At 37.5% G+C, this 14785-nt stretch overlaps 1 protein-coding gene and 1 non-coding gene across 4 annotated transcripts in view; one reads left to right on the top strand and one right to left on the bottom strand.

Annotated features, from left to right (window-relative positions):
* Positions 1 to 14785, top strand: part of PTPN12 (protein tyrosine phosphatase non-receptor type 12) — a 96979-nt gene that overhangs the window by 9650 nt on the left and 72544 nt on the right. The window lies entirely within an intron of this gene.
* On the bottom strand, positions 2890 to 2993 carry LOC148092255 (U6 spliceosomal RNA). The gene has a single exon (XR_015715241.1). It is a non-coding gene; the product is annotated as a U6 spliceosomal RNA (small nuclear RNA).

Genomic DNA, 14785 nt, shown 5'->3' on the forward strand with positions numbered 1-14785 from the left:
AATAGTATCTTATAACGTTGGAGTTTGGGGAGTGGTTATAGCAATAGCTGTTGTTTTCCCCTTGCCTCTAGTTTCTTAGCTCATCCAATCCATACTCACTTTCCTAAAATACTGCTTTCAAGTGTTGGCATCTGTGTAGTAAAGAAAAGCATACTGGTTGAAAAATCAGGAGATGTGGGTTTGAGTCCCAGTGTTGCTGCTTGATTCTGTTTCTTTAATACATTCATATAGGACCATATTGGAAACATGATTTCATTTTTATCATCAAAAAATGTACATTCATGCCCTAGCTGGTTTGGCTAGGTGGTTAGACCGTCCCAGGTCAATCCAGTCAAGGGCACATACCTCAGTTGCAGGCTCCATCCCTGGCTCTGGTTGGGTTGAGTATAGGAGGCAACCAACCGATGTGTCCTATGTCAGTGTTCCTCTCTCTCTCCCTTCCACTCTCTGAAAAGCAATGGAAAAAATATCCTCAGGTGAGGATTAAAAAAAAAGTAAATTAAAACAAAAACCTGAAGACCCCCTTTGACCATTAAAATAATAGGAATTTTAGCCCAGCCTGTGTGGCTCAGCAGCTGAGCATCGACCTATGATCCAGGAAATCCGGGTTCGATGCCCAGGTTGCGGGCTTGATCCCCAGTAGGGAGCATGCAGGAGGCAGTTGATCATTGACTCTCATCGTTGATATTTCTGTCTCCCTTCCTCTCTCTGAAAATCAATAAAGATACATTTTAAAAAATAATAAAATACAATAATAGGAATTTTAAATGCCTAAGCCAACTCAAAGCATCAGATCCAAGCTCTTCTTTTTTCAAACTAATTGTATGCCTAGTCTGTTTTCCCAATTTCTGTTTCTTCTGTACCCCTGATTTTGTAAGTTTTGCCCTAGTTAAGAATCACAGGCCAATTAGGATAAAGTCTATACTTCTTAGCTTGGTATTCTGGAGCTGCCTTAACATAGTTTCACATTACCTTTCCAGTGTTAAATTTCTGTACTCTGCAGTATGTATCCTCTCTTACCTTTTGGAATAAGCTATTTCTTGTCTTTGAGCATACCTGCTGAATGAATTAAATCTTGGTTATCTGTGGTTATACTGTTGAACAAACTTTTTTCTCTTGGAAAATTTTTCTTCTATTTTATAGATCAGTACTTTGAAGATCAGAACACTAAAAATTTAGAATGACTTTACCATGTTCACCAAGAACTCAGAAGCAAAAATGTAATTAATTCTCACTTTCTGGGATAGATATTTAGCCCAGTTTATCTTAAAGTTCTTGTTCTCCATTGTAAAATTTGATTTTTAATACCATGGGGGAAAAACCTTTAATTAGATTTGAGTTGAAGACGGGCATGCTAAGGCAAGTTCAGTGACAGCCAGTTGTTCTAAACCACTTATGTCTTCCAAGTAGAGCTCCTCTCTTAGCATTTTATACTTCCTGTAGCATTTAAATATTTTAGATTTATGCAATCAATTATCTTCCCTCTGAAATCAATAAAAATCATGTTTCCATTTATACAATATTATAGTCTCTGTGAACTGGCTTATGGCAGATATACGTAGTTTCTCCCTAAAAGTTTTTCCTGGAGAATGTGCAGTGTGGATCCTGTTAATCTCAGGCTTTGGGATGTATGCTAATATCTACATTTCCTGTAATGACTGTTTTTAAATGTAACCTGCACTTGAAAAACTATTTAATGTTTGAGTAGCTACCCTGGTAGGCTCAGAAGGAATGCAAAAATGTGTCCCTGTCCTTCCTTGGTTCCTACCATCTACCATTTATACAAAATATTCATTCATTGCCCACTGTGGCCTAGGCACTGTGTTTAGAATTGGCGATTGAAAATAAGATAGTCAATTTACCTGCTGTGAACACACTTGTGAGAAGCAGCAGGAAATTTTCCTGGGTGCAGTGGATGGGCCTCGGGGTTTCTGAATCCTTTTGATTTACACATAATATTTTGTGTGTAAGCACGTGGGGTGAGGTGGAGTGGAGAATATTCATAGCTCTTAGTTTCTCAGGGGGCTTGGGTTCCAAAAACCTTAGTACCTCTAGGCTAGTAGCAAGCTTTGGAGCCATATAGGAATTTCTATCCTGGCCCTGCTATGATATAAGCAGGTTATCTAGGGAAATTGGGAATATAATACCTACCAGGAAGAAGGACTAAGAACAAGATAATACGTATGTGAAGCTCCTCACATAGAAGTATGTAGAAGGTACTCAGTAATAATTCAAGATGTCGTATTACTCTAATGGAAATGTATTCAAGATTGAAACCATAGAGGCAGCAGAGACTAAATCAGCCTGGAAACTCGTGGACAATTTTGCCAAAGAGGCCCCATTTGACATCCTTGCCAGCACTCGTTTGTTAGTTTGATTGATAGTGTCCATTCTGGCAGGTGTGAGGTGATACCTCATTGTAGTTTTACTGTGCATCTCTCTGATGATAAGTGACGTTGAACATTTTTTCCTATGTCTATTGGCCATCTGTACGTCCTCTTTGAGAAGTGTCTATTCAGGTCCTTTGGCCATATTTTTATTGGATTGTTTGTCCTCCTTTTGTTGAATTGTATGAGTTTTTTATATACTTTGGAAATTAACCCCTTATCAGATGTGTCATTGGTGAATATGTTCTCCCATACAGTGGGTTCCCCTTTTTTTTTCAGTACTTCATTTTTGTTTATTGCCAAATAATATTTTATTATATTTATATACCCTATTTTATTTTTAAATTTATCTTTATTGTTGAAAGTGTTACAAATGTTCCTTTACCCTATTAACTGCGCCCCCCAACCTGGCTCCCACCCTAGGTTTTCCCCACACTATTGTCTGCCCATGGGCTATGCATATAAGTTCATAATCCCCCCACACATTTCCCTCTGAAATACAAAAAATATGGAATGCTTCACAGATTCGTGTGTCATCCTTGCACAGGGGCCATGCTAATCATCTGTGTATTCAAATTTTAGCATGTGTGCTGGTGAAGCAAGCACCTCTTTTCATTTTGATAATGGTTTCTTTGCTTGCAAGGATGTGGAGAAAAGGGAACCCTAGTGCACTGCTGGTGAGAATGCAGACTGGTGCGGCCACTGTGGATAACAGTATGGAGTTTCCTCAAAAGATTAAAAATGGAACTGCTATTTGACCCAGTGATCCCATTTCTGGCGATATATCCTAAAAATCCCAAAATACCATTGAGAAATAAAATATACACCCTGTATGTTCATGTAGTGTTATTTACAGTAGCTAAGATCTGGGAACAGCCCAAGTGCCCATCAGTAGATGAGTGAATAGAAAAGCTGTGGTACATTTACACAGCGGAATACTGTGTGACTGTAAAAATCAGGAGCTCTTACCCTTTGCAACAGGATGGATGGACATGGAGATTATAACGCTGAGTGAGATAAGCCAGTCAGAGAAAGACAAATACTCCATGATCTCACTCATATGTGGAATCTAATGAACAAAATAAACCGATGAACAAAATAGATCCAGAGGCACAGATCCATGGAACAGACTGACAGATCTCAGAGGGGAGAGGTTGGGGTTATGGGAAGAGATTAACCAAAGAACTTTATATGCATGTATGCATAGCCCATGGACAGACAGTAGTGTTGTAAAGGCCTGGAGTGGGGCGGGGCTGGGTGGAGGGGAGGAAATGGGGGATGTCTGTAAATACTGTCTGTAATAAACATAAGTAAATAAAAAGCACCGCCATTTAAGCTGACTCCTTGAAGGAACAGTTTGTCAGGTGGACTAGGATAGAAGGCATTTCAGATATAGAAAACAAACTGCACTTGCAAAAGACCGATGGTAAGAACTGTGGGTTTTAGATGAGAGGAACCAAGGTGGCAAGCAAAGCCCATATACCCAAATAATAGGTAGTTCCCTAAGGGAGAACAACTTACATGCTGAGTATGAGATGAATATGAAATTGGTCTCTACATTCCTGAATGTTTTGGTGAGAAGTGTTTTGATGTCTTATTATTGTCACATAGTTTAGTCTTATGAAGTGTTGTTTGGTTGGTATGAAGGATCTTTTAAAAATCAAGTTTAAGTGATATGGTTGGTGGTCTTAAACCTGGTAATTTTACTTTATCCCAGGTTTATAAAGTAGTGCTTTCTCTGTTTATGTAGTACTTAGATGGTTAGATCAGTGTTTTTCATTGGCTTCTGTTTAAAGTGCCTTGTAAAAAAAATTACATTAAAAAAGTTTTTAGAACCTGGGAAAATTATTTCTGATGCTAGGCCTTATGCTTCATTTGTATTCCTCACAAGTTTGAGTTTTTCAGGAGATGACTCTTGAGCGTTCTCTCAGAGGTTTTGAGACTACACACTTTTGGGACCAGAACTATAGTAGGAAAAGGAAGGAGTTTTAGATCCCATGCTACAAAAGCATAGAAAATAGCTTTTCTGGATATCTCCCCACATGTATATAGTGGATTCACTCATAAGTCATAGACCCTTTGGTTAGAAGAAACATCAAAGCTCTTTAGAAATAAGGAGCTTGTTACAGGTTTTACATTTAGAAGTTGGCAGATCTGAGTTTGTCCCAATTGTCAAAGCATAACCTCTTTCTATGACATGTTGCCTAAGCCAGCATTTGCATTCTTTTTAGGGGGAAAAGTCAAAAAAGGAAAGGAGGGCGTAAGTATTGTGAAAATTATAGAAAAATTGTTTGTCAGTGTAAATTTTTGGTTGCAGCCTATTTCCAAACTAGCTTAAATGGAAAAAGAGTTTATTGCAATAGAATACTAACCTTGAACTGCTTGAAGGGCAGAGACCAAGAAGTGGAGAGCCATCCACAACCTAGGTGACTCTTCTCTTCATTTCAGCTCCTCTGTTTTTCTGTGGTTCTCCGTATTTATCAGTTTCTCTGTCTCTCTAGGACTTCTTGGATACTTGCCTTTACTTCTCTGTGCACCTGCTTTAATCTATCTTTCTCTGCCATGTGCTGAATAAAGGCATTCCTATGGTGACCACCCTGTCTCATTCACTTTATCTCAGGTTGGGGAAGACCTCAGAATGATTAGAATTGATACGTCTCACTTTCACATTCCTGGAAAGATTAACTTGCCAGTGAGATGGGTATTTTAGTACAGCGGTACCTTGGTTTTCGAACATAATCCGTTCCAGAAGACCATTTGAATTCTGAAACGTGTGAAGTTGACCAAGGTGGGGAACTTGTTTAGATGTGTATGGAAGGGACTTTTCTTTGTGATAGAGAAGGGGTAGTTCACTAACTAGGCAGGGAGGCAAAGAATATCTAGTTCAAAAATCCTTGAAGGAAAATTGGGAAAAAACTTTTAACTATTTTAAGGTTTCAGCTCCAAATAAATCCCATTTACCTTATTTCAGAGAAGGAAAGAAGGCAAAAGAGTCCTTATGACTTGAGAGAACATTCTTTTGGCTCTGGCAGAGCATTATTTCACATATCCAGTGATATCAAATGTCAGGCAAATTTTAAAGTTTCTGTGTGGAAACTATAAAATTAAGATAATCTGTAAATTGCATGTTTATGGTAGCTAAGATTAAATTGTAATTTTTCAGTGTTAAAATATGGAACCAAAAACATTACCTGTTGCAAGGAAATATTATTCTAAAGGAAAGTTTTATCAAAATATTATATCTAGTCATTTATTCCCTGAATATATATCTGAAATATAACACTGTATTTTAAACAATAGATTTTACATTAATAAGTCTAACTGTAGTTTCTTTTAGTTTCCAAATCATCTAAAATTTAAATACAGTAATACCGTGTTTGCCTAGTTGTCAGTGTGCCTGTCTCTCTGCTGTGTATCTGCCTGCTTTTGTACCTCCCTGTGCATCACTATTTGTCTATTCATCTTACTCTACTCTGTCCAGTGATCTGCTTGCGCCTAAGGTCTGATAATGTGTTGGAAATGGGTGTTAGAGATTGATCAGAATGTACAGTTGAACCCGGAACAACTGGGGATAGGGTCACAGACCCCTGAGTAGTAAAAAATCTATGTATAACTATAGTCAGGTCTCCACATCTGTGGATTGAAAATGCCACTATGTAATTTAGAAATTTCCTGTAATTTATGCCTACTTGTTTATAATTCTTTTAATACTGTAAATGGGTTATATATAAATGCCAAGGAGGAACAGAATAGGTGGATATCAATAATAGGATTTTGCAACTGAAGTAATCGAATATGTTCAAATATTTATCTCTAAAACCATTCATTGGCATTATTAGATGTTGCACAGAATTAAAAGTTTTATTTTTAATTACTTTATAATTTAGATATAAAATTAATTATTAAAGTAGAGAAATGTTTTAATGTTTAATATACCATATGTTTTTGTCTTTTCATTTTATGGAAATCTAAAGAGGCTGGGTTGTAATAGTTTAAAAACTAGAAACAGAAAATTTTTCTTTGTGAAACATCAACATTCAAAAAATTATTGATGGTGCCCGGCCGGGCATGGCTCAGCGGTTGAGCATTGACCTAGGATCCAGGAGATCGGGGTTCGATTCTCGGTCAGGGTACATGGCCGGTTGCAAGCTAGGCAGCCGATCAGTGACTCTCCCATCATTGATGTTTCTATCTCTCCCTCTCCCTCTCCTTTCCTCTCTCTGAAATCAATAAAGATATGTGTGTTTTTTTAAAAAAAAAATAACGGTAAAATGAAGGCTTAAAGTAAGCTATTGTGAATAAGTAATTAGGTGTAGGCCTAGCTCCACTTCCTCAGCTCCTCTATTCCTTTAACTCTCACTATGAGCTGATTTCAGGTTATACCATTTTGCTGAAATTTCATTTACTGTGGTTACCTTAGATCGGTCTCCTGGACTTATTCAGTAGATAGTTTACAGTAGTATGTATCTTTGATTCCTCTTTAGCATTCAGCACTGTTCACATTTATTTTTAAAGCCTTCCCTTGATGTCAGTGCATTATTTATATTTGATGTTTCACCTTTGTTTTAGTCTCTTTCCTCTGTTATTGGCTCAGATATAGCATACTTTCTACTCTTGGGTCCTAAGGGAAATATAATTGAATACTTGACTATTTAGAAATAAGGAATATTACTAATCTTGTAAAACTGACTACAGTGACATGGATTATTCTAATGCTGTTAAAGAGTTTTAGAGAATAATAAAGTATTGCTATTTTCTCATTCCTTAGATTCTTGTGATGGTTGGTAGATTAATTTGTAAAGTATTTTAAAATCAATCTAAGAGTATAGAGTGAATGTACAACCAATACATGTAGTTTTCTGTCATTGTTTTGTTAGGTGCCAGTTTTTAATATTGTTTATAAACCATGTTGTGTATGCTGTATCTAATATGTTCAAATATATTTCAGAATGATCTCCCCATTTATTATTTTTCCTGTTAAGAACGTTTAGAAAATTTTATTTAAAATAGAACATGGATTGAATACACACACACACACACACACACACACACATATACACAAACTGTCACTACATTATCTTTAAGATATGTTATAGCTAGAAGGGGGAAGACAAATAATCTTTGATGCTGGTGGGAGGGAATCTTAATTATTTGTGATTAAGGAACAAATGTGTAAGTGGCAGGAAAGAGAACCAGACAGAAGTAGCATATCTTTGTGATGATATATTTGATTTTAACAATTTGATGTAGCATTATGTTGGATACTTCAGTTGATGTAGATCACAACAGTTAATATCTGGAATAGACCCAGCATTAGTTACTATCTCTGTAATTTTGAGTAAGTTATTTATACTACTCTCAATCTTAGTTTCCTCATTTGTAAAACATGAATATTATGCATTGTGAGAATTAATAATATGAATAAAGGACATAGTGTACTGTCATGTGCTATTCCAAGTAAATGGTAGTGAGGAAGGAAGCGTGATTGAGGGTATTAACTAAGAAGTAAAATAAAGGTGAGGGTAAAAAGCAACCCCTTGCTCTTTTTCTCATTTGGACTTCTTTGATGACAGAGAAAAAATTAATGTGTATAGTATGTTTATTATGTTTAGATATCATTGATGGTAACTTGGGAGTTTTGACTTTATGCTTCAAACCAGTGATCTCCAAACTTTTGATCATAGTAAAAACTTTTGAGCATGTGCCTTCTCAATATAGTTTCATTAATTTATAAATTATATAGTTGTACTACCATGCTAAAATTTATTATTATAAAATACATCAAAATTAGAATAGGATGAGATAAAGCCTGTTTAAATGATATTCCTAATTTTCAAAAAATTATTTACTAATGGCACATAAAGCATATTCGCTCAGTAAAATAGCATTTTGTAAAAATCTTGATTTTAACACTTTGTGAAATAGTGATTCAAATGATTGGTTCTGAGTTTAATAGCTTCCATAGAAGATATCTAACCACAGATACATAGATCTAAATGATTTACTAAATCATGCTCATTTTTATTTATTCAAATATTTATTGAATGCCTGCTGTGTGCCAGACATTATCCTAGACCCTGAAGACTACAACTCCTCATAGAGCTTAACATTCTATTGGCAAGAGTCAGAGAATAATTTTATAAACAAGTAAATATATAATAGGTCAGATATTAAATGCTAGGGAGAACAATAAAACAGGAAGGAGAAAAAGGAGTAGAGGTAGTTATCTATTACCACAATAATAATGTATAACAATCACAAAACCTTAGTGTCATACAATAAGAAATATTATTACATGTTTTGGTTGTCTACTAGGCAGCTTTGCTGATCTTAACCTGGTTCATTCACATTTCCATGGGTCAGCTGGCTATCAGCACATTTAGTCTGGCTGTGGCTGGGAAGACTGGATTGCTTGTCCCTGCTCCACACGTTTCTAATTCCCCAGTAGGCTACCTGGCACATTTTCTTGGCTGTGGCAGAGGTGCAAGTGAGGGAAAAATACCCAAGTACTGTCAAGGCTTGGAACTGGCATACTATCATTTCCTTCATATTCTGTTGGCCAAAGTAGGATATATAACACCACCTCAACTACAAGGAGTGGGGAAGTAGATTCCACCTTTTAAGTCAGAAGAACTGCAAAGTCGCATGGTTTTAATATAGGGAAGGTTGAAAAATAGGCTATTAATGTGATCAATCTACCATATGTTGGGTATAGGGGATATTATTATTACATAGAATGATTAAGACGTTAAACCAAGACTTGAAATAGTGAGGGAATGAGCCATGCAGTTATCTGTGAGAAGGGCATTCTTGACTGAAAGAAGATTGTGTGCCCAAGGATCTGAGTTGAGTGTGTTGAAGTAATATCAAGGAAGCCAGTGTGGGTGAGGATTTAATAGATTTGCAGTGGGTTTGGGCATTATGGCAGACCATCTGGGTTCTTGTAAGGACTCTCTGGCTTTTAGTCTAAGTGAGATGAGAACTTTTGGGGTTTTGCTCTTAGGTATGATGATAGTTTACATTTTAAAAGGATCTCCTTGGCTGCTGGGTGGAGAACATGTAGAGGAGTAAGGACAGTGGCCGAGTTCACTTAGAAAAAGCCATTCCAGTAGTTCAAGCAGGAGGGTCTAAACTAAAGACAGTGACAGTGAATATGAAGAAAAAGGGTGAACTGGAAGGCAGTTCTGAGGTAGCATTCATAAAACTTGGTGATTTTGGAGGGTGAGGAAAAACTTACCCAAGCTAAATTAGACCCTAAGTGATGGTAATGAGCTAGGGAATACAGGAGAAAAGATGGGTTTGAAGATGGGGTACTAAGTTCAATTTTAGATAATTGAGTTTGAGTTGAATTTAGATTTCAGGCCAGTGTCATGGTTGGCCCTATAGATCTTTAATTTTTTGGGGTATAGGTGATCATTGAACTCATGAAAGATGATGAGATTTTCAAGATTAAAAAATATATATACTGAGAAGAGGAATATAGAATATTAGGGGCATTTAGGTGTCTGTTTGATGATGATAAACTCTCAGTGCTATAGAGTTAGGAGCAGAACCTGGAGGGTAGTATAGAGGCCAAGTAGATTGAGGAATTTCAAAGAGAATTTGGATTTAAATCTGGATTTGGAAATAGAAATCATGAGTTACCTTGTGAAAAGCACTGAGAAAGTGGTAGGACAAGTTTGCTTTATTTTTTTAGTGGAAGATATTAAGAGTTTTAGGCAGTTAGTAGGCAAGAATAGATTTTATTTTATTTTTTAAAGCAGTAGTAGAATTACCCTTGTGTATGAAATCTATCATCTATGTTAGTTGTCCTGAAAAGGTAAACCTGCTGTGGTCATTTTGGGAAAAGAGGTTGGGGAAAGGAGTGAGGACAGGTCAAAAAGCTAATCTATTGATTGGTTTATTATTCTCTCCTCTTTTTACCCTGGATCTCTTCTTCCATTTCTGCCCTCTACTCTGCCACCCTATGCTGCTGTTTTCCTTCCCCTTTACCTTCAAAGCAAGATGGCCGTCCACTGCAACCAGAGCTGTCTTAAACGCTTTGAGAAAGTGCTTAAAAACCCTTACAAGTGCTGAATTGGTACCAGTTTGTGCCTAATGAACTCTCATACTTACCACTACAACCTTTTGAGAAAAATATATCTGTTTTATAGATGAAGAAACAGTTGCCAAATCGTCCTTCAGCTTGGTGAGGGCATTGGGAGTGGTAGACCTCCAATAGTAGTTAATACTGTACAGAACTTTTCCCCTTTAAGGTTCAATTTGGACAGGGTGGGAGTGGTAATCATTAAATGGTATCATACAATATAACAGAATACTATTGATGAAATAAACTGGGTTTGACAGAGTAATGGTATGACATATTTACCTTCTGTATATAATTTTCTGTTTATATTACTAGGTTGTAAGGTCTTTAGTGACCAGAGATTTAGAGATCTAATATCTTGGCTTTGTCTTGCCTTTATATTTTTGGAACATAGCCAGTGACCATGAGAGGTCATTGTAAATCTTGTTAAATAAATTAATGATTGTAATATGCTTACAAAGTATGTTTAATAGGCAACACAAATAATGGTACATATATAATGCTGTATACTTTTTTTTATTACATAAACTCTGTAAGAAATGTTACTAGGGCCTTTACATTGAATCCGAAGACTAATCTAAGTCCTATTTTTACAGATTAGGAAACTGAACTTGCCCAAGGTCATATTGGTAGTAATTTGGCAGAACTATTCTGATTATAAAACCAATGCTATTAAATATTACGTTTTTTTAAATTTATTTATTTATTTTTATTGTTGAAAGTACTACAACTGTCCCCCGTTTTCCCCCATTGATCCCTTCTCCCCTTTCCCCCAGGCCTTCACCACCCTATTGTCTATGACCATGAGTTATGCATATAAGTTCTTAGGTTAATCTCTCTCCACTCACCAACCCACACACCCCTGCCTTCGCTCTGAGATTCATCAGTCTGTTCCATGTTTCTATGTCTCTAGATCTATTTTGTTCATTGGTTTATTTTGCTCATTAGATTCCACATATGAGTAAGATCATGTGATACTTCTTTCTCTGACTGGCTTATTATTTTGCTTAGCATAATACTCCCCTGGTCCCACCCTGCTGTTTCAAAGGGTAAGGAATACTTTTTTACAGCTGCATAGTATTCCATGGTGTAAATATCTGAGAAGATGCTTGATATGATTTCAATCTCCTTGAACTTGTAGAGACTTGTTTTGTGTCCCAACATGTGGTCTATCTTTGAGAACGTCCCATGTGCACTTGAGAATGCATGTTCTGCAGCTTTGGGATGAAGTGTTTTGTAAATGTCATTTAAATCCTTCAGATCTATTTTGTCATGTAGAATCACTGTTTCCTTGTTGATTTTTGTCTGGAAGATCTATTCAGTAAAGTCAGTGAGGTGTTAAAATCTACTATGACTGTATTGCTGTTGATCTCTCTTTTAACATCCTCCAGAAGTTTTTATTTTGTTTTTTGTTTTTGTTGCTTTTTATCAGCTGTGTGAGTCTTTGTTCTGAGGTGGGTCTCTTGTAGAGAGCATATATTTGGGTCTTGTTTTCTTATGCATTCAGCTATCCTATGTCCTTTTATTAGAGCATTTAATCCATTTCTATTTAAGGTTATTAATAGGTACTTATCTATTACCATTTTATTTCTTTATGCCTATGTTTCTCATTCTATTTCAACTTCTTATAGCATTCCCTTTACCATTTCTTGCAATGCTGGCTTGATGGTGATAAACTCCTTTATGGTTTTTTTTTTGCTTGGGAAGCTATTTCACCATCTATTTTGAATGATAGCCTTGCTGGATAGAGTATTCTTGTTGTCAGATCCTTGTTTTGCATTCCCTTGAATATTTCATGCCATTCCCTTCTGGCCTGTAGACTTTCTGATGAGAAATCAGCTGACAGCCTTATGGGAGTTCCTTTGTAGGTAATAGATTGCTTTTCTCTTGTTGCCTTTAAGATTCTCTCTTTGTCTTCAATTTTTGGTATTTAATTATGATGTGCCTGGGCACGGACCTCTTTGGGTTCTTCTTGCTCGGGACTCTCTGTGCCTCCTGAACTAGTGTGCCTTTTTCCTTGACCAGGTTAGGGAAGTTTACTGCCATTATTTCTTCAAACACGTTCTCTAACCCTTTCTTACTTTCGACCTCTTCTGGCACACCTCTGATGGGAATATTGTTACATTTCATGTCCTACAGCTCCCTCAAACTGTCGTCCTGGTTTTTTCTTTTTGGGTCTCTGATTGAGTGATTTTTATTTTTTTTCCTACCCTATCTTCTACTTTGCTGATCCAATCCTGAGCTTCCTCTAATCTGCCATTTATTCCTTCCAATGTATTTTTTATTTTTACCGCGTCATTCTTAATTTCCTTTATAGTTTCCATTTCTTTTCTCATACTGTTGAGCATCCTTATGATTGGTATTCTGAACTCTGTATCTGATAGATTGCTTATCTCCATTTTATTTATTTATTTTTCTGGAGAATTCTTTTGTTCTTTCATATGGTGCTTATTTTTTGTCTCCCCATTTTGACTGCCTGTTTGGATTTGTTTCTGTGTACTAGGTAGACCTGCTTGGACTCCCAGTCCTTTTAGAGGATCTCTGGTGCAGGCCACTATCAGACGCTGTTTATGACTGGCCTTGAGTACCCTGTTTGAAGTTTTCCATACTCCACAGCTTGTGGTTTCGTCTGCTGGGGCTAGGTGTGTTTGGAAAGGAACAAGATGCACACCAAGGTGTGCCTTTACCAAGCCCTGGGTCCAGCAGCAAATCAGGAAAAGACTCAAAGCACTCAGAGGCTGTTTCTCTTAATGAGCCTCAGGCTGTAGAAACTCCACAGGGTGGGGTGAGAGGTTTTTAGCAGGGTGGGGCAGTTGCTCCCCAGGGGGCGGGGGAGCTGCTTGGAAGGTAATGGTATGCCTGGGAAATAAGTCCTCTGCAGTATGAGGGAATCACTCAGCACAGGAATCCAGATAGCTGCTCTCTGAGATCTATTCACCCAGCCAGGATCCCTCGATTCTTCCCACACTGCTCTAGTCCACTCTGCCCTCCCTCCACTGGAGCCCAAGATGACCAGCTGCACCCGAAGCTTTGTGCGTTGGCCCTTTAAGAGGGTGCCTACGTTTCCAGCGATCTCTTCCTGGCAGACAGAAACCCTGCTGCTTTTCACAGCCAGAGGTTATGTGGGCACCTTTCTCAGTTCTGGTGCTCTCTGCTAGGAAGCCGAGCTTGGGGTTTAGACCCCAGAGTTCTCAATAGGAACCCCCAACAGCTGAGAGATCCCTCCAGACCTTTAGCTGCTGCCTGTGGGAGCCCAGTCAGCCCTCTGGTGCCTCCACACTTGCTACCAGTCTCAATGCGGTCTCCACTTTAGGTCCTTGGTTATGAGGGTGCTCTCCACCTAGCCTTCAGTTGCAGCTGATTATTCCGGATGGTTTTTCTATATCTTAGTTGTAATTCCAGTTTGGGCCTGGGAGAGCGTCATTGTAGCTTCTACTCAATCTGCCGTCATCTTGGATTCTGACTATGAGGTTTTGCTGTCTCTCAGTGTGGTCATTATGGGCACCAGCAACAAGATTATCCATTCCTGTTTCAGGGGATTGGGGGCCGGGGGGAGACCATTTGAAATAAGTGGTTGCTTGACACCACAGAATTTGTTAACGTTTCTACTTGTGAACTGTCAGAATTTTTGCCTTATAGTTGAGTATGGATTGAACATGTTAGTGTCCCATGTCTGTTAACATGGAATTAAAAACAAAGGTGCATGTAAATTATTTTTAATCACAAGGTAGGATGAGGAGGTGGCTCCATCTCTGCAAACTTATCAATGATAGCATCCCTGTTCATATACCTGTAGTATTCTACTAATTAGTGTGTATTTTGATAAATAATGTGGTTCCTTCCAATGGTTTTAAAGTCTGCTCTATCAATAGCAACTTCATTGAAACATAAAATTCTCTGTTGAGAATACAATTTAGCACTAATTTAGTATGTAAAAGACAGAATGGCTCCTTTTCACCTACCAAAGTTGTGTAGACAGATATTAAATGGTCACCTATATTTCTTAAACATCAGAGTTGGAGTGAGCCATACAGTGGTACCTTGGTTTTCGAATGTAATCTGTTCCAGAAGACCGTTCGAGTTCTGAAATGTTCAGAAACCGAAGCACCACTGTATATAGAATTATTCTGAGTTTGCACGGATTATTTTGAGTTTTCTGGTAAATTCACCCCATTTCAATGGCATTTGGGCTTATATGACCCCCTCCCAAGGGAATTTTCAGTATAGATGGAGAAATAAAGATGTAGGCAGATAACAAATGGAAACTGAAGACAATACCATGGGACAAAGTTGTATGAGGATTCTTTTGTTG

The sequence above is a fragment of the Miniopterus natalensis genome, chromosome 10, assembly GCF_054644295.1.
Source record: "Miniopterus natalensis isolate mMinNat1 chromosome 10, mMinNat1.hap1, whole genome shotgun sequence".
Lineage (NCBI taxonomy): Eukaryota > Metazoa > Chordata > Mammalia > Chiroptera > Miniopteridae > Miniopterus > Miniopterus natalensis.